This window comes from Leucopleurus acutus, assembly GCF_964270905.1.
Source record: "Leucopleurus acutus genome assembly, chromosome: 5".
Taxonomy (NCBI): domain Eukaryota; kingdom Metazoa; phylum Chordata; class Mammalia; order Artiodactyla; family Delphinidae; genus Leucopleurus; species Leucopleurus acutus.
In genome coordinates this window covers 136,937,762-136,959,334 of record NC_139147.1, presented here as the reverse complement: position 1 = coordinate 136,959,334, position 21,573 = coordinate 136,937,762, and positions in this window count along the sequence as shown.

Genomic DNA, 21,573 nt, shown 5'->3' with positions numbered 1-21,573 from the left:
AAAACACCTCAATAATCATACATCAAGAAAATATGCACAAAAATTAACATACAACAAGTATAAAATAGAAAATGGAAGTGTCCCATAATTCCATGCTCAAAAGATAGAAAATGCAAATAATTTGATGTGTATTCAGCCAGATATTTTTCAAAGATAAAGATAGAGGTATATAGATACATGGCTCATGTATATTTTCTTCCAATTTATCCTTTACTCTTTAAGATTCACTGTGACAGCACACAAGTAGAGAAGACAATGTTTTTTTAAAAGCTGAAAAGAAGCAGATTAGGTCAGGAGATAGAGAATTCCAGGCAAACAGAGCAATATTATGAAAAGAATTAGCTGTTTGGCCAATCTGGAAATAGAAAAATTATATATTTATTTGGCCAATTACTTCTGCTAAAAGCATACACATCAACCCTCACAACTATTAACCCTTTCACTAATAGGACATTTGAGTTTCTTTAATTAATTGTGCTCAAAGTCCCAATACACACATAAAGAAGGGAGGCCATAACACATAGTAGGGCTGCTAGATCTTGGGTGCAGTTTTGTTTTTAACCATTTTAGCTTGTGCTGAAATGATTACTTTTTAAAAATTTCTAACTCTTAATCTCCATGTTTCTCATTTTCTTCATCCATAATATAGGAACAATTGCCTTCCTAATACAACTGGAAAAGATTTTGTGATGTCTAAATCATGTTAAAATATACCAATCTATGCTTAAAAACTTAAGAAATGAACTATGCATGGTGGTGTGAACTTAATGTCCCTTCTTCTCTGGATGAAAAAATGTATTGATGAGAGTCAGTTTGGGGATAACCTCATTATTTTTCAAACTGAACCATGAGAGATCCTTTCCCATGAAAATTGGCTGAGGAAGGAAATGATGCTGGATACTGGATAGCAGTGATGCTTGGGTTTCTTTTTCATAAGGAGTAGTTTTTCAACGGTAGAAATGTGCTTTGCTCATCTCAGACTAGAGTACGCCTGTTTGCTTTATCACCAAGAAAAACTAAGTTAATTAGAAACTACAAGAGAATCAAATAACATGTACAAGAAGCTCATAGTCTAAATATCACCGAACGGTGTTTTAAGAAGTGTAGTAGATGCTGTGGTATGCTACCCAGGTCCCTCTTTGTGACCAACAACTAAGAGACTTACCTGCTGATGGCTCACAAGTGAGTCCCACTCTTAAGAATCATCATCTGCCAAATGGAGCTGCTTCAGCCAAAATTAAGCCCCCACTTCAAAGGCAGCCCACAGCCAATGTTGGGTCTATGAGGATGTATAAATGTCCAACTCCCTTTCCTCATTCAACTGAGGACAATTCTTTTTTTTTTTTTTTTTTTTGCGGTATGCGGGCCCTTCACTGCTGTGGCCTCTCCCGTTGCGGAGCACAGGCTCTGGACGCGCAGGCTCACGGGTCCAGCCGCTCCACGGCATGTGGGATCTTCCCGGACCGGGGCACGAACCCGTGTCCCCTGCATCGGCAGGCGGACTCTCAACCACTGCGCAACCAGGGAAGCCCAACTGAGGACAATTCTAAAGGGCCATTCCAGCTTCAGAGCTGAGGTTCTGCTTCACAGTTGAACTTTTCTCTCTGCTCCATCCTGATTGTCTTACACGCGTCCCTTCCAAGAGTGCTCTGCAATAAATTTCCTACCTATAAACTTCTTTCTCAGAATTGTTTCCTAAGGAATCCAATCTAAGACAAGATGCCGATAGATTTTGACATGAGGATCATTTTCTTTTCAGTGGCTTATTTGGAGTGGAGAATCAATAAATAACATCTAAATTCAACAAATGAAAAAAATGAAGTAAAGTCCTATTATTTAAGAGTATGAAGGAAATCAACAAATAAACATAGAAATTGTTAAAATTGTACCTTTTGGACTGTGGAATAGAAGAACCTAACTTTTTATTATAAGACCTTCTATGCATGCAGTGTGCATGTATTACTTTGAATTGTTTAAGGATAGGAACCTGTAAAAAAATGCATGTATTTCTGCTTTCTACCTTCAAAAATAACAGAAAGTTCTATGAAGTATAAAGAAGTCGGAGTGAAGCCCAATCGTAGAATTCACTGCTCCAAATACATGGTGGAATCATTTAACATTTGGTTTAAAACAAATAAGCCAAAAGACTATCAAATCACCAAAGGAAGGGGGTAAACATCAAACAATGGCAGGAGAGAAAGAGAATGTGGTAGTCTGATCTTGTTTGACACATCTCCTAACCATCTGTGTTCCAACACTCCATCTCACAATTTTGTAAACAATTTCTATGAATGGAAGAGGATGAATATTTTTTTAATGATTGAAAAAATGTCCTAACATTTTCCCTCCAAACTCACACTCACCCCCATTTGAAGAAAAGTTCAATAAAAAGTGAGTAAAGGGGCTTCCCTGGTGGCACAGTGGTTGAGAGTCCGCCTGCCGATGCAGGGGACACAGGTTCTTGCTCCAGTCCGGGAGGATCCCACATGCCGCGGAGCGGCTGGGCCCGTGAGCCATGGCCGCTGAGCCTGCGCGTCCGGAGCCTGTGCTCCTCACGGGAGAGGCCACAGCAGTGAGAGGCCCACGTACCGCAAAAAAAAAAAAAAAAAAAAAAAAGTGAGTAGAGTTCAGGGAACCAAGAGAAACCCCTGTGAGTAGAAACTCCTCCTACCAAACTAATGTCAAAATCTGTCTGATTCATCATTTTTAAAGCCTCCATCTAAGACAGGAGAAAGAGTTAAAGCTTAGTGATATCTCTCTTAAAAAGGAAGTACATTCCTGAATAGGGAAGTGAACCCTAGTATGAGATGGAGAACAACCTGTCAGGAGAGAAAGCAGAGGTCTTCTTGCAAAAGGAGAAGACAGCCCAGTTGAGCCATAGTCTTCCCATGAGCACAGACACACACACACAGACACACACATACACACATTCTCTCTGTGTCTGTCTTTCTCTGCACTGTAGGGCCACAGAGATGACAAAAGGATATTATGCACAGTCCTTGAACTGTACCTTGCATAGTAAAAGAAACAGACTTTGGATCAAGCAATATATGTCAAGGAAAATGTACCCACAGTGCATAAAACAATGAGATCTTAAGAGAACTTTCCATATTAAGCAAGAGGAAGATGAAAACAAATGGCCTGAGAAATAGCCTAAAAAAACAAAACAAAACCCCAGGAAGAGGAGGAAGAGGAAGAGAAAAAAGGAAGGGAAGAAAAAAGGGAGGGAGGAAAGGTGAAGAGAAGGAAAATAACAGGGGAAAAGTCTGTGGAGAACCTATTCACAGTTGGCTTGACATTCAAAAATTAATCACTGTAATTCAGCATATTAACAAACTAAAAAAAGAAAAACCTTTTGATCAGATCATCTCAATAGATGCAGGAGAAAATCATTTAATAAACCGCAGCAGCCATTCATGATAGAAAGCCTCAGCAAACAACTAAATCAAGGGATCTTCCGCAAGACACTTTACATTTTTAGCCGGCCCAGGGAAGTGATCTTGAAGGTACAGGAAGCAAAACAAAAGGAAGGAGACAGGAGGAAGGGCAGGCATCACTAGGCTGTACCTACATCACTCCTCATTCCTGGGTACACTTGCAGACCATGGCCTCCTCAGAAGGAACATTGTCCCATACCAGCGGGAGGGGGCCAATGGATTAATTTAAAAGGTGGAAGGCCTGGGCTTCCCTGGTGGCGCAGTGGTTGAGAATATGCCTGCTAATGCAGGGGACACGGGTTCGAGTCCTGGTCTGGGAGGATCCCACATGCCGCGGAGCAGCTGGGCCCGTGAGCCACAACTACTGAGCCTGCGCGTCTGGAGCTTGTGCTCCACAACAAGAGAGGCCGCGATAGTGAGAGGCCCGCGCACCGCGATGAAGAGTGGGCCCCGCTCGCCGCACCTAGAGAAAGCCCTCGCACAGAAACGAAGACCCAACACAGCCAAAAATAAATAAATTAATTAATAAACTCCTACCCCCAACATCTTCGGAAAAAAAAAAAGGTAGAAGGCCTGGTCTCACGAGTTGAAACAACATAAAAACTCACCCAATATGATAATGAACATTTACCTTCCTGTTTTCAAATCCTCTAGAGCCTTAGAACCCTCTCCACTTTCTCCTTCTTCTGAACTTCTATTGAGGTATTTTTATCTCCCTTTCTTAGGCCACTTCTCTGGCTTTTATTTGTGTTCATAGTTTTATCATTCTATTCAACCGTAAACCCTTGGGGACAGTATTATGCATTGATCATCCTTCTATTTCCCCAGAGTGAGGATGTGAGTCTTTCTCACAGGTGTTTCTCAATAACTATCTGTTTAAAATTTTTGAATAAAATGGAGCTATAAGAGACAGAACCATAAACTAGAAATAAGAAGTCTTGAGTTCTAAGCTTGACTCAGTCATTAACCAGTTCTATGACCCTGTAAGTTTCTGCCTCTTTGGGTTTTGGGTTGCTTTTATTTATTTTTTGTCTATTACATGAAGGAGTTAGAATTAACTGCAATGTCTTAAGATTCCTGCCATCTGTAAACCTGTGTTTTGTTATGAATTTTACAAGATAACCTTAAAAACGACTTCTCTTTTAGATACACGAATGGCGCCAGATGTTGTCTTCACCGAAAACACAAGGGATGGGAAAGAAACAACCCAGAAAATAGGTCCCTGATGAAAACTGTAGTGATGACCTACCCAGGTGTTTAAAGTAGGACACCTCAGGGGGGCCCCCAGAGGGCTGCTGTGAGGCCGAAGATCAGAGGACCTAGGAAGTTGGGGCAAGATAAGAGTGTCACAGGTGTGTTTACAGTTAAAGAATTCTGTGCTCTAGATCACTCTGAAGTCCAGAGGGGCAGAGAGGAAGCTGCCAGATCAATATACCTTTTTTGGAGACTGAGTTTACATAGGAACAGTTGCCAGTGTGGGACTGGCCTAATGATTTATCTCATTCTCTGACTTCCCTCCAGTGAATCTTGTAAGGGAACCAGCTACCTGATCCTTTAATCCTGCTAACATTTTATAAAAGAAAATTCAAATTAGTTTTTCTTATTCCAGATGCTTTATATGCAAATGAGCTGCAGAATTGGTGGCAACTAAAATGTGAGGCAGACTCTATGGTCTTTTGGAGGAAACACTCCCACCTGAGCACCCTCCCTAAACAGCAGGATAACTCTCTTCTTGCTGCTCAGGGCTCCCTTTTTTCAAGGGAAGAATTGCAGAATCCTCAGATATCCACTGTATCTCTTTGACCCCAAGGAGGAACTCTTCAGATTCCTTTTATGTGTAATTGACTTCCACTTTCCCCAAACAACATGTGGATTGCTATCCCTGCCTTCCATAAAAAGCATTACCTATGCAGTATTAATCAGAGTTTGCAAGTCAAATGTTAAGATCATTCCTTGGGGTAATCCAATGGTACAACTTTGCCGTTTTAGTTTCCCCTTTGCAACTCTAACTAGACAAGGGAGAGTGAAACCTTGAGCTAGGAATTATTTATTTAAAGCCGCAATCCGACACACACAGACGCTGGATAAAGATTGCTCACTCTCCTTTATAATAAAAGTGGCATCTTAATGCAGCGCAGTGTGAGGCCTCAACCTTGCCTGTGGGCCAGCTCTTACATCCTCCCATGTAGCCTGGCATTTGCCCTCTAGCATTCCCATGTTGCTTGGCTCCAAACTGAAGTGCTCTTAATTTCAAATGATTTATTGGGGCCAAGTGGGAGGCCCATCTGATCTAAGTCTGTTTGTACTTGGCTTCCTGTATCTCAGGGTGATTTGAAGATGTTGTCTTCTGTTGTAAAAGAGTAATAGGAAGAGGAGAAATGCCCACCTGCTTTGGGGATAGAGCTCGCCAGGGTTTAATGCAGCTGCCTGGTGCCATTTTCCGCAGCAATGAAAAGAATCAAGTCTGAGGAAAGCAGCTAAATCATGGACTGGCAAGGGATTTCTGTGCAATTCCCATCGAGTTATTTGTTCAGGGCAGTTCTGTTGGATTGTTCAAAGAACAGAGGGCAAGCCCTAGTGACTCCAACATCGGTGACAGTGTCACAGTTTCTCTGTTGTCCCGCTGCTACATCGCTTACTTCTGTGACAGCATGCTCCAGACTACACAGAAATTACATTATTTTTATGTTTGCTTGCAGCGTTAACTTCTGAGCTACTTGTAGGAAAGGAGCTATGTTTGTATTTAATTGATTCTTCACAATGCCAAGTAAATAGTAGATACAGAAAAACAATGTTAAGTGACTGAATATGCGTGTGAATGAATTCAAAATTTTTTCAGCTAAAGTAAGAGCATCCTTATGGAGAAAGGTATTGCATTTAAACAGTGGCATCTGACGAGCGTATATTCCATGACCTGTTACTAATGGTTCTCTTTACAGAGAGTGTCAAATAAAAAGATCAAAGCAGCACTGTCCAATATAACTTTCTGCAGTAACGGGAATGTTCTATATCTGTGCTGTCCAATGTAGGAGCCACTATCCACTTGTGGCTATTGAACACTTGAAATATGGCTAGTGTGACTGAGGGACTTTATTTTAAATTTTATTCAATTTTAATTATTTTACATTTAAATAGCCACATGTGGCTTATAACTACTCTATTGGATAGCACAGATCTACAGATATCCTCAGGAAAAAACAAAGAAAAGGAAACTGCTTCTTGATGTTTTTCAGAAGGAAAATATGCATATGCATGTGTGTGTGTGAATACATGTGAATAAGTGTGTGTGTGTGTGTGTGTGTGTGTGTGTGTGTGTGTGTGATGTGTTATAAATGGTTAAAATCAGGTTCATCGTTAATATGGCAAACTATGTTAGGAGCGTGATCTGTGGAATAAGGCAGATGTCAGTTTGAATCTTTGGCTCTTCCACTTGTGTCCTTAAATAACTCGTTGTTATTATTGGCATATAGAATTGCCCACCTGTCAAACATGTCAGGATGAACATCTTAATATTGGGGGTTAGATACGATAGGATGCAACTTCATTCTAAAAATGAATTTCTGGTGAGGTTCCTGGACATCCTGGCTGCAGAGACTCTTAACAGAGTGATGTCATCAAGATGGTGACAAAGGGCTTCCCTGGTGGTGCAGTGGTTAAGAATCCGCCTGCCAATGCAGGAGACATGGGTTTGAGCCCTGGTCCGGGAAGGTCCCACATGCCGTGGAGCAATAAAGCCCATGCACCATGGCTGCTGAGCCTGCACTCTGGAGCCTGCAAGCCACAACTGCTGAGACTGCATGCCTGGAGCCCGTGCTCTGCAACAAGAGAGGCCACCGCAATGAGAAGCCCATGCACTGCAACGAAGAGTGGCCCCTGCTTACTGCAACTAAAGAAAGCCTGAGCACAGCAACGAAGACCAAATGCAGCCAAAAAGAGAAAAACAAATACCATATGCAGCCAAAAATAAAATTAAAAAAAAAAAGAAAGCATAACCTCTAAAAAAAAAAAAAAAGATGGTGACAAAGGCCATTTCTGACTTCAGTCCCCTATATGAGAAGACCAACTAGGAACTATCCATGGACAAGACACCACTGTGAAAATCCTGGAACCCAGGGATGAGGCTGAAGCATTCCCTGGACTACAGAGAGAAAGAGAGGACGACATCAGAAGGATTACGAGAGTGGCTACATTCTGACAACATTGTCCTTCCTCCAGGCCAGCTCAACACTGCACTAAGGGGGCCCCTTGGTCCTATGGTTTCTCCAGTGAGGAAAAAGAGAGCTCTAAGTGGACATCCAGTTCACCCAGCATTGCAAGACACTTCCTGTGAGGTCCACTCAATTCTTGAATCACAGGGATCACTGGGGACCTCTGCAGGTCTCTATCGCTGGGGATCAGATAGTGACGGAGACGAAGGGGTAGGGATTACAGCAACTAGCACTCAGATCTAGGTGAACATTATTCATGCTAGCAGCAGCACCCATTCAGAGACCCCAGCCAGCAGCTCTGGCCACCTGCAGAGCCAGGCAGGTAGCCCTGACTGGCCAAGACCTCAATTAGTAATTCTGCCTGATTTGGGTCCTTGGTCAAGGGGCCATATTGGCTGTAGAGCCTGGTCTATTGCCCCTCCTGGGCAGGAAGCCAAATATGCAGTCCTGCTCAACTGCTGTCAAAAACCTCCCAACAAAGAAAAGTCCAGGACCAGATGGTTTCACTGGTGAATTCTACCAAACATTTAAAGGAGAATTAATGCCAATCCCTCTCAAACTCTTCCAAAAAATTGCAGAGGAGAGAACATGCTCAAACTCATTGTACAAGGTCAGTGTTATCCTGATACCAAAGCCAGATAAGGATACTACAAGAAAAGAAACCTACAGAACAATAATTCTGATGACTATAGATGCAAAAATTCTCAACAAACTACTAGCAAACCTAATTTGATAGCATATGAAGATGATCATACACCATGATCATTTGCATCATCCCTAAGATGCAAAGATGGTTCAATATGTGCAAATCAATAAATTTGATACATTGCATTAATGAAAGATAGAAATCATATGATCATCTTAATAGATACAGAAAAAGCATTTGACAAAATTCAACATTCATTCATGATACAAACTGTCAACAAGTTGGGTATAGATGGAACATACTTCAACAAAATAAAGGCCACCCATGACAAGCCCACAGCTGACATCATACTCAATGATGAAATGTTGAAAGCTTTTTTTCTGAAATCAAGCACAAGACAAGGATACCCACTCTTACCACTTCTAGTCAACATAACACTGGAAATCCTAGTCAGAGCAAGCAGACAAGAAAAAGAAATGAAAGGTATCCAAATCAGAGCAGAAGAACTAAAATTGTCTCTGTTGCAGATGACATTTTCTTATATATAGAAACTACTAAAGACTCCACCAAAAAAACTGATAGAGCTAATCAATTAATCCAGTAAAGTTGCAGGGTACAAAATCAACATACAAAAATCAGTTGCATTTCTAAACAGCAATAACAAAGTATCAGAAAGAAAACTTAAGAAAAAAATTACATTTATAATAGTATCAAAAATAAAAAAAATATTTAAAAATCAATTTAACTAAGAAGGTGAAAGATCTATACACTGGAAACTATAAGACACTGATGAAGGAAATTGAAGAAGACCCAAATAAATGGAACGATATCCTGTGCTCATGAATTGGAAGAACTAATATTATTAAAATGTCCACACTACCCATAGCCATCTATAGATGCAATGCAATCTCTATCAAGATTCCAAAGGCATTTTTTTTTACAGAAACAGAAAAAAATTTCTGAAAATTTGTATAGCAATTCAAAAGATCCCAAATAGCAAAATAAATCCTGAGAGAGAAGAACAAAGCTGGAAGTATCACACTTTCTGATTTCAAACTTTATTGCAAAACTATAGTAATCAAAACAGTATGGCACTGGCATGAATAGAATTGAAAGCCCAGAAGTAAACCCACACATATACAGTCAACTAATATTTGAGAAGAGAGCCAAGAATGCCCACTGGGGAAAATACGTTCTTTAATAAATGGTGTTGGGAAAACTGGATATTCACATGCAAAAGAATGAAACTGGACATGTATCTTAAACTGCTCATAAAAATTAACTTGAAATAAATTAAAGATTAAATATGAGACTGGAAAGCATAAAACTCCTAGAAGAAAACATGGGGAAGAAACTTCTGGACATTGGTCTTGGCAATGATTTTTGGATATGACACCAAAAGCACAGCAACAAAAGCAAAAATAAACAAGTGGGAGTACATCAAACTAAAAAGCTTCTGCAGAGCAAACAAAAAAAAATCAACAAAATAATGCACACTATGGGAGAAATATTTGCAAATCATATATCTGATAAGGGGGTAATATTCAAAATATATAAGAAACTCATACAAGTCAATAGCAAAAAAAATCCAACTTAGAAGTGGGCAGAGGAGCTAAATAGATATTTTCCCAAAGAAGACAAACAAAAGGCCAACAGGCTTATGAAAAGATATTCAGCATCACTGATCATCAGGGAAATGCAAATCAAGAGCACAATGAGCTATCACCTCACACTTGTTAGAACGGCTACTATTCAAAAATCAAGAGATAACAAGTGTTGGTGAGGATGTGTAGAAAAGAGAACTCGTGCACCGTTGGTACGAATGTATAAATTTATACAGCCACTGTGGAAAATAGTTTGGCGTTTCCTCAAAAAAATTAAAAATGGAAGTACCATATGATCCAGCAATTCCACTTTGGGTTATATATCCAAAATAAGTCAAACTGAGGTCTTGAAAAAGATATCTGCACAGCTATGTTCATTGCAACATTATTTACAGTAGTTCAAATATGGAAACACCCTAGTGTCCATCAACAGATGAATGAATAAAGAAAATTTGTTATATATAGATATAGATATCTATCTATATATAATGGAACATTAATTTTCATAAATACATAATAGAATATTAATCAACCTTAAGAAAGAAGGAAACCCTGCCACTTGCAACAACATGGATGAGACCTGAGGGCATTATGCTAAGTCAAAAAGAGAAAGACAAATACTGCATTGGTCTCACTTAATCTAAGAAAATACAAACTCAGAAACGGAGAGTAGATTGGTGGTCATCAGGGTTACGGGGTGTGGAGAATGGGTGAATGTGGTCAAAGGATACACACTTCCTGTTATAAGATGAATAGTTCTGAGAATGCAATGTACAACATACTGACTGTAGTTAACAATACTGTATTATATGTTTGAAAGTTGCTAAGAGAGCAATGGTTAAAAGTTCTCAACACACACACATACACAATTGTAACTCTGTGAGATGACGGAAGTGTAAACTAACCTTATTGTGATAATATAATCATCACATTGTACACTGTAAACTTATACAATGTTATGTGTCAATTGTATGCAATAAATAAAGCTGGAAAGAAATAAACAAAAAAAGAGTTGCTGGTAAGTAGTCCTGCCCACCCAAATATAGGTATATTCGACACCAAAGATATATTGCCATTCTTCTTAGCTTAAGAAATCATCTGTCACTCGTCCTTATTGCCATGCCCCTAACTTAATGTCTCTGGAAAAAGAGTCATTTCATCTTCTGTGAGAGAACAGAGTCAAGAGTTTGGGTGCATTTTGGAATTTATACCAGGAGTGGTAAACTTCAAATATAAAAAAAGGTGAAAAGAGAGACAGGGAAGAGAAAGAGGAAAAAAGCCTCAAGATGTAAGAACTCAGTTGCATGCCTGTGTTCATTTGTTTGTTCTGTGCAGTATCGTAACTGGTTATCACTCCTGGGCTCAGTGGAGGTGGTATTGATATAGGGAAAAAAGTTATATATCCCTGGATCTGAATTCTCTGTTGGTAGGTAACTATCAGTCTTTGGTCAAGTTATTTAACTTCTTCCAGTATAAATTCTCCATCAGTAAAATAAGCATTAATTTTACTAAAGGGTTCAGAGATTATGAGGACGGTGGCTAGCACATAGCAGGCACTAAAAAAACTGCTTTTCTTCCCTTTTCTTCCTTGACCACTACTAGCATCTTCCCCAATTTCAACTTCCCCTGGATATAAGGGAGCAGATTATCAGGATAATCAGACTGTCATCTTACCCACCCTTTACATATTTTAAAAAATAAAAAAAAATTATGACAAAGTTGGATCTATACTTTCATGGTCTGTGTCTTGAGATCAACAAATCTGAATGAATACAGGAGCTAAAAGGCAGCTATCCTAAGGAAACTAGCAGGTTTTACTGTTTGCAAAATGAATGAAAATTCTGCTCTTCTATTGTTTTTTCCACATTAGTGTGCATGTATGCCATTAAACCAGTACTGGGAACAGGGTTTTATTTTTAAAAGGCATTAAACTGTGGTTTAAGCCTCATTTTCCCCAACCCTGGATAGCTTAGGCAGGCATCCTCTCTGCCTTCTGAACTTTAGGACATAGAAATGAACCAGCTGGATCTGAGCTAATGAATGCAGCAGCTTTGGAAACCCACATGACTTCCAGACTATGATCATCCCATTGGAAACCATAAGTGTTACTCTAGTCTCATGTTCCCATGAAGAAGGAATAGGGTTGGGTACCCTCTTATTGCATGTGCCTTTGGGCACATTGTCAGGGATCAAAAGACTTTCTCTGAACTCTCTCTTTCCTTCACCAAAGCGAAACAATTTCCCATACAGAAACACCTGCACATTTTTAAGAACCTCTATCAACCAAAAAGCGTGGATCCATTAATCAACTGAACTTGACAAAAATGTTAACATTCTTCACTAGCATGCAGAAAAGCACGGTGGTCGTAGATAACTATCTCATATGTTCTTTCATTCCTCCAGGCACCGAAGGAAACAAGTCCCTTCCATTGATATCTCTGCATCATTTTCTTTCTCCTCAGCAATAATAACAAATAGTTATGCTTCTGGGGGAGCAAATTCAAAGCAAAAAATTTGAGCAAGTTTGGGTCTGTTGCAATAAATATTTCAGAGAGCCAAAATGAGTTCTTAAGTGTTTTATTATGACAGATGTATTCCTATATTTTGGGAAAAGTTGTGATCACCATTAAATACATTCACAAATTTGCAGTATCTTCCCTGCTAGAGCCTGGATGCTTGACAAGGCAAAATTTTAGAGTGAAGATCTTGAAGGATTGGTACTCTAGAAGAAAATATTTGATGGTCTTCCTAGAAATGTTGAAAAGACAGGAGGAAAATATAACCTGTATAATATTAAAGTACAAGACTGAAGCAGATGTAAATGGAAGTGGTGAATAATATTTTTTTAAATTTCTAGCACTTAACATAGACCTGTTATACAGTAATTGCTTGATAACTTGTGAATGGGTTAAACTGTTGAAAGATAAAAGAAAAAAGAAGATTCAGGGATGAATTTAGATTTTTAAGAGCCTAAGGTTTGAAAAGATGATATGCCTCTCTATGTAATTCAAAATAATATGAAAGCAATTCTGAACTGTAAAACAAGAGTAAGAAAATCTAATAACATTGAGATTTTCCCCATGGTACTTTTTAATAAGATCATAAAATAAAATCTTTCAAAATATTTTTCTAATTTTTTGGTGTCTCTGCTTTGCTGGTATACTAACCATGTGCTTGGTTTCCTATGGAGTAATCTAGCCCCGAGGGGCCTCTAACCTTTCACCTAGAGATTCATTTACTCCTTTATTCCACAGACTTTTATTGAAGGTCAGTTATTTAGAGGCTGGGAATTCATAGAATTCAAGTTATTCCTCTGGCAGGGCCCAAAATCTAGTGGAGAGATAAAGGTTCACATAGCAGCAATGTGGTGAGTATTACAAAGTTCTGAGCAGGGTTCAATAGGAACAATGAAGAAGAAAGCAAAGAGATGGAGGCTTTTCCAGGATGACACCTGAGATGCATCTGGACCACTGACCCACGTGGAGAATGAAGAGGACATTCTTGGTACATGACGTGGTGTTGGTTCCTCCAAAAAAGGGACACGTGAACAGAACCAGGGGAACTGCACTTGGTTCCAACTTCAGGGACAAAGGATCTCAGACCCACTTTGACCTGTTCCTTCTTCCTTGTCCCTTTGTTCTCAGCTTTGGCAGTTTTACAATCTCTCTTGCATTCTGCATTTTTTTTTAGGGCCACAGATGTTCTAGAGCTGCCTGAGTTGTTCAGACTGAGTTCCGAACCTTTGGGTCCCCCTTGTTAGGACGTTTATAATGGATCACACAGTCCTCTTACCACCTGACAGTTGGTATTTAAATATCTGGTAGCATGGCACATTTCCTTTTGTCTTGGTTTGCTCAAACAGTCCCCTTTGTGATATTATGTCAGATTTATGTAACTGTAATGTTCCTCTTAATTTGATGTGTGGACCCGGGTGGGGCAGGGGCGTGGGGACATGCACAGATTTAAGTGATACAAAGTGCCTCAGAGTCTGAGCACCCAAATGTATCTGGGGACTGTTACACAGCTAACTGGCAGGTGTTGTACAAATACAAAGATCTCCCAAGCTTCAAGAAATAACCATCTCATGGGATCCCTAAAAAGAAACATTCAAGGGTGTCTCCATCCGATTTGTTAGTTATGAAAAGTGGATTGCCATAATGATGGGAGTGGGCTAAATTAGGAGTATGGGGCCAGAGATGCTAGAGTACGGAAGAGGTACCTGGCATGTATAAGCATCAAGAAAATGTTATTCCTTTGAGTCTAGCTGGGAAGATTCTATTCCCTGTGAGGGAAGGTGGGCATCATATTTCTTCAAATTCTCTGTGGAAAATGGGTCTTTCTGTTATCTGGTATCAGGAAAAGCCCAGGGAAAGCTACCGGGAGATGGAGACAGTGTGTGCATATAAATTTGAGTGGGGTAAGGAAGGAGTTCTGGTCCCAAAAGGAGACTGCAGCCAGTGGGAAAAAGACCATGGAGAACAGCCTGTGGCTTGGTATGGCCCCGCACAATGGCGGAGGGGTAGCAAATGGAACCAAATGTAATGATGCACATTACAAACCATGCCAAGAGTTTATGCTTTTGCTAGTAAGTAGGCAATGGAGCTTGTCCCATGAGTTTTAAATGGGGAAGCCACATGATCAGATCAGTGTTGGAGAGAAACTTACCTACAGTTTGAAACATAGATTGAAGACACAACTGGCACCAGGATGATCTGCTCACAGCCTACGCTAGTAGTAAAAGTGATAAGGTCACAAAATAGAGAGGAAAAAAAACTGATGGGGTCCTGATTGAAGGCAACAGAGGCATTGGGAATGGAAATGATAGGAAATGATTCAAGGGCACCCAGAAAACAAAACAAAAAAGTACTTGGTGATTAAAAGGGGATTAGAAAAAAATCTAAAACATCTCTCTTCTGGCTTTAGTAAGTGGGTGGCTGAAGGTAGGCACCAGGAACTCAAATAAGTAGGTTTGGAGATAAAGCACAGGAAAGGAAATGATTCTGAAGCAGCTGAACCTATATTCATTTATTTATTCACTTTGAAAGTTTGATTTTTTGCTTTTATATTGGTATAGGGTGGGCTGTCTTCTCATTATTATAGTCCTGCTAGCCTGACTTTTTTTTTTTCTTAGCCAGCACTGTGTGTTTAAAATTTTGAGTTAGTTGCTAAGATTTAAAAATAAGAAGCATTTTACATAAAAATCTGGATTTCTGACTGCTATCGAAAAATTGAAACATCTGTGTGATGGCTAATTTTATGTGTTAACGTGACTAGGCTAAGGGATGCCCAGATAGCTGGTAAAATGTTATTTCTGGGTGTGTTTTTGAGGGTGTTTCCTGAAGAAGTTAACATTTGAATCAGTAGACTAAGTAAAGAAGAGCACCCTCACTACACAGGTGGGCATCATCCAATCTGTTGAGGGCCTGAACAGAACAAAAAGTGGAGGAAGGGTGAATTTGCTCTCTCTGCTTGAGCTGAGACATCCACCTTCTCCTGTCCTTAGACACTGGCATTCATTGTTCTCAGCCCTTTGGACTTGGATTGGGACTTACACAACTGGTCCCTTGATCCTCAGGTCTTTGGGTCAGACTAAGACCTACATCATCAGCTCCCTTGGTCACAGGCCTTCAGACTCAGACTGAATTACACCACCAGCTTTCCTGGTTCTTCAGCTTGCAGGCAGAAGACTGTGGGACTTCTCAGCCTCCATAATCACATGAGCCCATTCTTACAATAAATCTCCTCTTATATATACATATCTATATCTCTATATCTACATGTCTATCTCTATCTATCTATATCTCTATCTATCTATATCTGTATCAATATCTATATCATCTATCTATATCTATCTATCCATATCTATATCATCTATCTATATCTATATACCTATATCTATCTGTATCTATCTATATCTACGTCTACATCTGTATCTATATCATCTATATATCCTCGTGGGTCTGCTTTTCTGGAGAACCCTAATAAAATCTGCCTGAATCAATAATCCCTTTACACCAGACGTGTGTTCTCCAATTTGGCACACTCCCTACCACTTTCTGTTGCCTCCTTCACAGGCCTATTTCCCTCAGTCATGTTTCCTGCATGACCTCTCTGTAGCAGGTGCTGTCCTAACCCTAGCCTAATCCCTTGGCCTGCACCAGAGGCTGCCCTCAGATAGTGCAGGTGGCTTCCTGTACCTCTCTGCCTGAGGCTCTTCTGTTCCCATAGGAGTGCACTTGGCACAGATGTAGACAAGGCCATAGAGCTAGCTACTCCCCACCCCAATAACCATCAACCAGTGAGAAATGGGAGTTATTAGGAAAGACCCAGCTTCCTTTCCACCTCAGTGAGACAATTCTGACACGTTTCCAGGTAGATTCCCAGAGAGTTCCCAGCAGGACTGAGTCCCCGTTGCCCACTGTGGTGACCTACCATTAACACACTTTAATGGTCTTCACTTTCCAGAGTCACTTCCTCACACTTTCACATGCTTCGTGGGGTCACCTCCAAAATAAGTTATGGCACCCAAATCCTTGTCTCAGGGTCTGTTTGGGGGGAACCCAAACTAAGACAGGACCTGCAACCCACTAAATTTGTCATCTCTGATTTAGACCATCTTCTGGGTCTTAACTGCTCTTCAAGTGTAAGTTCCAGTCTCAGATTGTCAGAGACAGAAATGACCTTAGAGGAGGCAGAGATGGAGGACCACAAGTGAATTGTCTGAGGTCACACAGCATCACTGACTCAAAAGACTGAATGGGCCTCCCTCTCCTGATCCTCAGGGTTGTGGTCCATCCACTACCTTATGGGGTAGGCCTAGTTGAGACAGAGACCATCCAGCACACAAGGCTCAAAATACTAACCCTCTGGGGGCAAAAATTTGCCGACCCCTGCACTACATCGTAGTTGTATCATGGGGGATCATGTTCTCCTGGGCTTGCATATAGGTGATGCAGTAAGAACAACTCTCCTGTTCACATATGCTCAGTGGAGCAAAACATCACAAGTACCTCCCTTTTGTTCAACTGGCACAGGATGTTTGTGGCAGAGCCAAAGGATCAGGGCTGCAAGTCTGAGTTCTTTTGATAAATTAATTTATTATTTAAGCACATCTGCCTGTTTATCTGAAGAGGTGCGGTGGCCTCCACTTGTGCACTTGTGTGGAGGAAAACATCACACTGAGATCTCAAGTGTCACGGCAATTAGTCAGATGGGGAAAGATGCTGCTCCCGGGTGTTAGGGACATTGTACTTGATAATCTTTAATTTGCTCGATATTACAATTAAGGTAACTTCAAATGTGTTATAACCTTAATAATGTCAACATGTTTCCATTATCTCCAGTGTACATATTATTTTTAACCTACTTCACACACAAGAATGTATTAATGCATTTTTTGGCTGCTGGAGAAGTGGCCCTCTAACATGCTTGTAAAGGACTTAATAACCTTGTAGAAATGTTTTACTGATGAGTATTTAAAAATTATTGGAAAATCACTCAGTGAAGATTGAAAAAAAAAATTCTACTACATTATCGTGGGCTAGGAGATGGATGTTTATGAGGAGAGATGCAATTAACAGAAGACAGAGAAAACTAACGTTTTGGTGACAAAGGAAGTAGAGTAGAATAGCAAGGGAAATGCAGCTGAATTAGAAGTCAAAGACCCAGGCATCTAACTTTGGCTTCACATCCATTAGCTGTGTGATCTTGGAAAAGTTGCTGAACTTGTCTGAGAGTTCGTTTCTATGTCTCCAGCTTAAAAGCACTGCCTGGTTCCCAGCTGGATTCAAATGAGAGTGTAATTAATTGATGCTGGTAAAAGAGTTGTGTAAGCTGTACAGAGCTATGCACTTATGCATTATTATTGCACAAAGCTGGGGACAAAAAATATTGGGATGATGAGTGATGCTGTTTTCTGTAGTCATTCATTGCATGTGTTTCCAGAGATATTTTAAGACAATTAAATCTAAAGAAGGGGAAAAAGAGACAGAGGGGTCAATTCATTTCCCCCATCTTAGAGCTGGCTAGGCAGAAATGATAGATGATCAGTGTTCACTGCATCCATACCCCTGCCCAACACGAGGGTGGGTTCTGAGTGGGAGAGAAGAAGCCTGCTAGGTAGCAACTGGAATTTATGGGAGTTATATTATTTTATACCATGCTGAGAGTGGACAATGACCAGTGGCTAGCTTTGATTTTCTGATTTGGGAAGCAACTTCACTAGCCTCGGGCAGTGGCTCCTTCACACACAGGTCAGGGGCAGGCATGACCCTGTGCCTGGATTATTAGGTAAACATTTATGTAACTCCAATGCTTTCCACTGGTGTGAAATTACTGATACATTGGGATCCTCCATTTTCCCTAATTAGACCAGTGAGTGAGGGATTTGCAAAAACAATTCCAGAGACTCTCACTTTAATATTACCTAATGTGCACTTGGCCTACTTTTTGATTTTCCCACTGAATATATAGGGTCAGTTTCTCATCTTGCTTGGCACCCCTGTGGAGTAAGCTCTGAGCTCAGAACTGCAGTGTTTTCAAGGGCAGTGTCTTCCCTCCCTTTACCTCTCTCTTGTCCTTTGCCTTCCGTGAGGATTTGGGACACTGTCCATCCAAGTACAAAAGCTGTAGTTTCACAGGGCTCTAGAACGATTTTGATTGGCTTGTCCAGTACATAAAATTAAGGGGATTAAAACTGTTCAGTTGATTGTTTTTTTAATTTATTTTAGTATAGACCTATATGATCACCATGTGTGAATATGTATGATAGAGAGAGAGAGAAAGAGAGAGAGTGTGTGTGTATTTCACATGGATTGAATTTTAGACTTACAGGGTACTCTTTATGCAGATAGATTTTTGGGAAGGGAACCCAAGAACATAAAAGAAAACACTGCATCAGAATCCCAATTAGATACAGTGGGAAGAATGACAGATTTTGGAGTCAGATGGATTGCATTCAAATTCTGGCTCCCGAACTGACTTAATCGTAATCTTCAGGTAGTCAATTTATCTGAACTCCAGATTCCCCGTCAATAAAATGGGGACAAAACTTAGCTCTTAATTTGATTGTGAGGTTATAATAATGTAGATAAATAACTCCCTGTATCCTGGCATAAAAGAGGCACCAGATGAATTAGTGTTATTGCCAGAGAACTAGAATCATCAACTTACTCATCCTTTCTGAAGGTTAACGAGATATGTATGAGATAGATAAGTGTGTTGAAAACTCTATCTATAAAAGTATATAAAAAATATTGACCCAGACATCAGAAGAAGTGGGGTCAAGGCATCCAGGAAGCTGCTTTGTCTTCTCAGAATTAGGTTTGCTCACCTAAAAATAAGGTGTTGAGACTCTCAGAGGTTTTCAAACTAGCCCTTCTAGAACCATGCAGACCTTGGGGTTGAACAGACCGACGCTTTGGAAGGGAAAGGGAGAGGGATGAGAAAGAATGGACAGCACACTAGCCTCCCAACCCTCCTTCAACCAAAAGAGCAGTTTTTGTCTCTCTTGGGCACCTGGCTTCTGGCTAGAACTTGGATATCTAAAAAAGCTCCCTCATCTAGAACTTGGCAAACGATTGGACAAGATGATCCTGAGATCCCTTCCAGCTCTCATATTCTGTGAAGGTTTTGTCACCTCTTCCAAACTTTAGTTTGGCAGACTGTCAGGCTGCCTGAGGCACCGTGGGATTTCAAGGTGGTTACAGGGCAGAGTCAGCTCTTTGAAAAATCTTAAGTAGGCATATAATTCTCAGTCTTCATTTCTATGTAGAGATGGCCCTGCTCACTTACAGATTTCTTACTCTGACTGCCTGTCGTGCCCCTGCAGTTTCGGGGAATAGCTCCCTCCTCACTCTCCCTTGGTCCTCCACAGCCTCATGGCCCTCAGCTCTGTTTTGACACAAACACCTAATCCTTATCCCTGCACTGACTGTCCACCTCCAGTTCAACTGTGGCTTCATTAGAAGAAAGTTCTTCACGCTCTCCTCCTCCTGGAATAGCTTTATCACCCAGAATTACAAACCTCCGAGGGAAATACTTTTCTTCAGGGATATCTTTTCTCAACTTTCAAATCCCACTACAATGCTAGCTGTCTGGGTTGTCTGCCCCATAAAGCCAGCTTTGAGGTCAGATGTGACAGTGTCTGTTATCGTTATTAAATGATCCACTTTGGGGTCAAACAGAGCCACACTTTAGTCCTGACTGCATAAGTCTTTTGCTTCTCCACCTTGCATAACTTACTTCACTTCTCCAGTTTCTTGTATTTTTTTATAGTAGCTATCTTGGGGTTGTTCTAAGAATGTGAGCTTTCCCTGGGATAAAGAGCCCCTAAAACCAATCACACCACTTACTTTTTTGTTATCATCCTCATCAACTCTTAGTCCAAACCTAAGATACAAGAAATACTGCATTTCTCTATTTTATGTAAATAAGTAAAAATTTCTATTTTAGTTATCAAGGTTTCACCCTATACACACACACACACACACACACACACACACACACACACACACATCCAGAGTTGTGCCCAAAGACCCTATTATTTTCCAAGCAATAAAACAGTGAAAAAGACTTTCCATCATTGCTGGTCGCTGGCTACCCACTGTCCAGCCTCTGAGTCCTACTCAGGCCATGAGATGCTTTGTAAAGAATGGGAGCTCTCATGTCTGGAGTCTACTCTCATGCTCCCCAGTATCACAGAATCTGAGGCTAGAGTGTCCACTCAGAGATATGTCAATCTCTACCCTCTTCCAGTCTGGGTAAAACGTTCTCTTTCCTCACTCTTTTCTTTCCTTTTGCCCTCAGATTTATGTTTCTCTTACCATCCCACTTTGGGATACCCAGAACTTTATGAAATCTTAGAAGAGCTAGACACACGTTTCTGGAGAAAAAGGAGAATAATGCTTAGAAATGAGTGAGAGAAAGTGTCAATGTATAAACATGTTATAATAATTCTCTGCCATAGTCAATACCATGATCATTGTTATCATAACCATTGTCATCCTCCTCATCATCACCATCACTATCATTACCACCATCATTATCACCAATCACCATCATCATCACTATCATAATCGCCACCATCATCATCACCATCACCATCATAATCTCACCATCATCATCACCACCATCATCATCATCATCATCACCATCATCATCACTATCATAATCATCACCAACATCATCACCACCACCATCATCATCACTATCATAATCATCACCATCATCATGACCACCACCATCATCATCATCATCCATGCCACCAATACCATGAGCCATGACACTTTGCAATTCTTAAAAGAAGACAAAGAGGAGTCAGACTTGTATTGGCTTGGGAGATTTTGTTGTTCTTGTGAAGAAAAAGAGACACACATGAGACAGACTATGCAAAACTCTAAGCTTGAATAGCATTCATTTTCAACCAAGGTGTATATAAGTACCAAGAAATTCCTCCCTTGCACAATCCTTCACAGTCTTCTCACCACATCAAATTTTCTTTCAACACAAAACTGAGAACTGCCATGCTATATGGGGAAGGGGGAATATTATCAGGAATGATGGAATAAATCAGCTTGACACTAAAGTTTCAGCTTAAATTTTAAAATGATGGGGGCTCCTCTTTGTGAGCTAGTAGTTGTGAATGATTCACATTAAACCAGGCATCTTGGTGATGGATT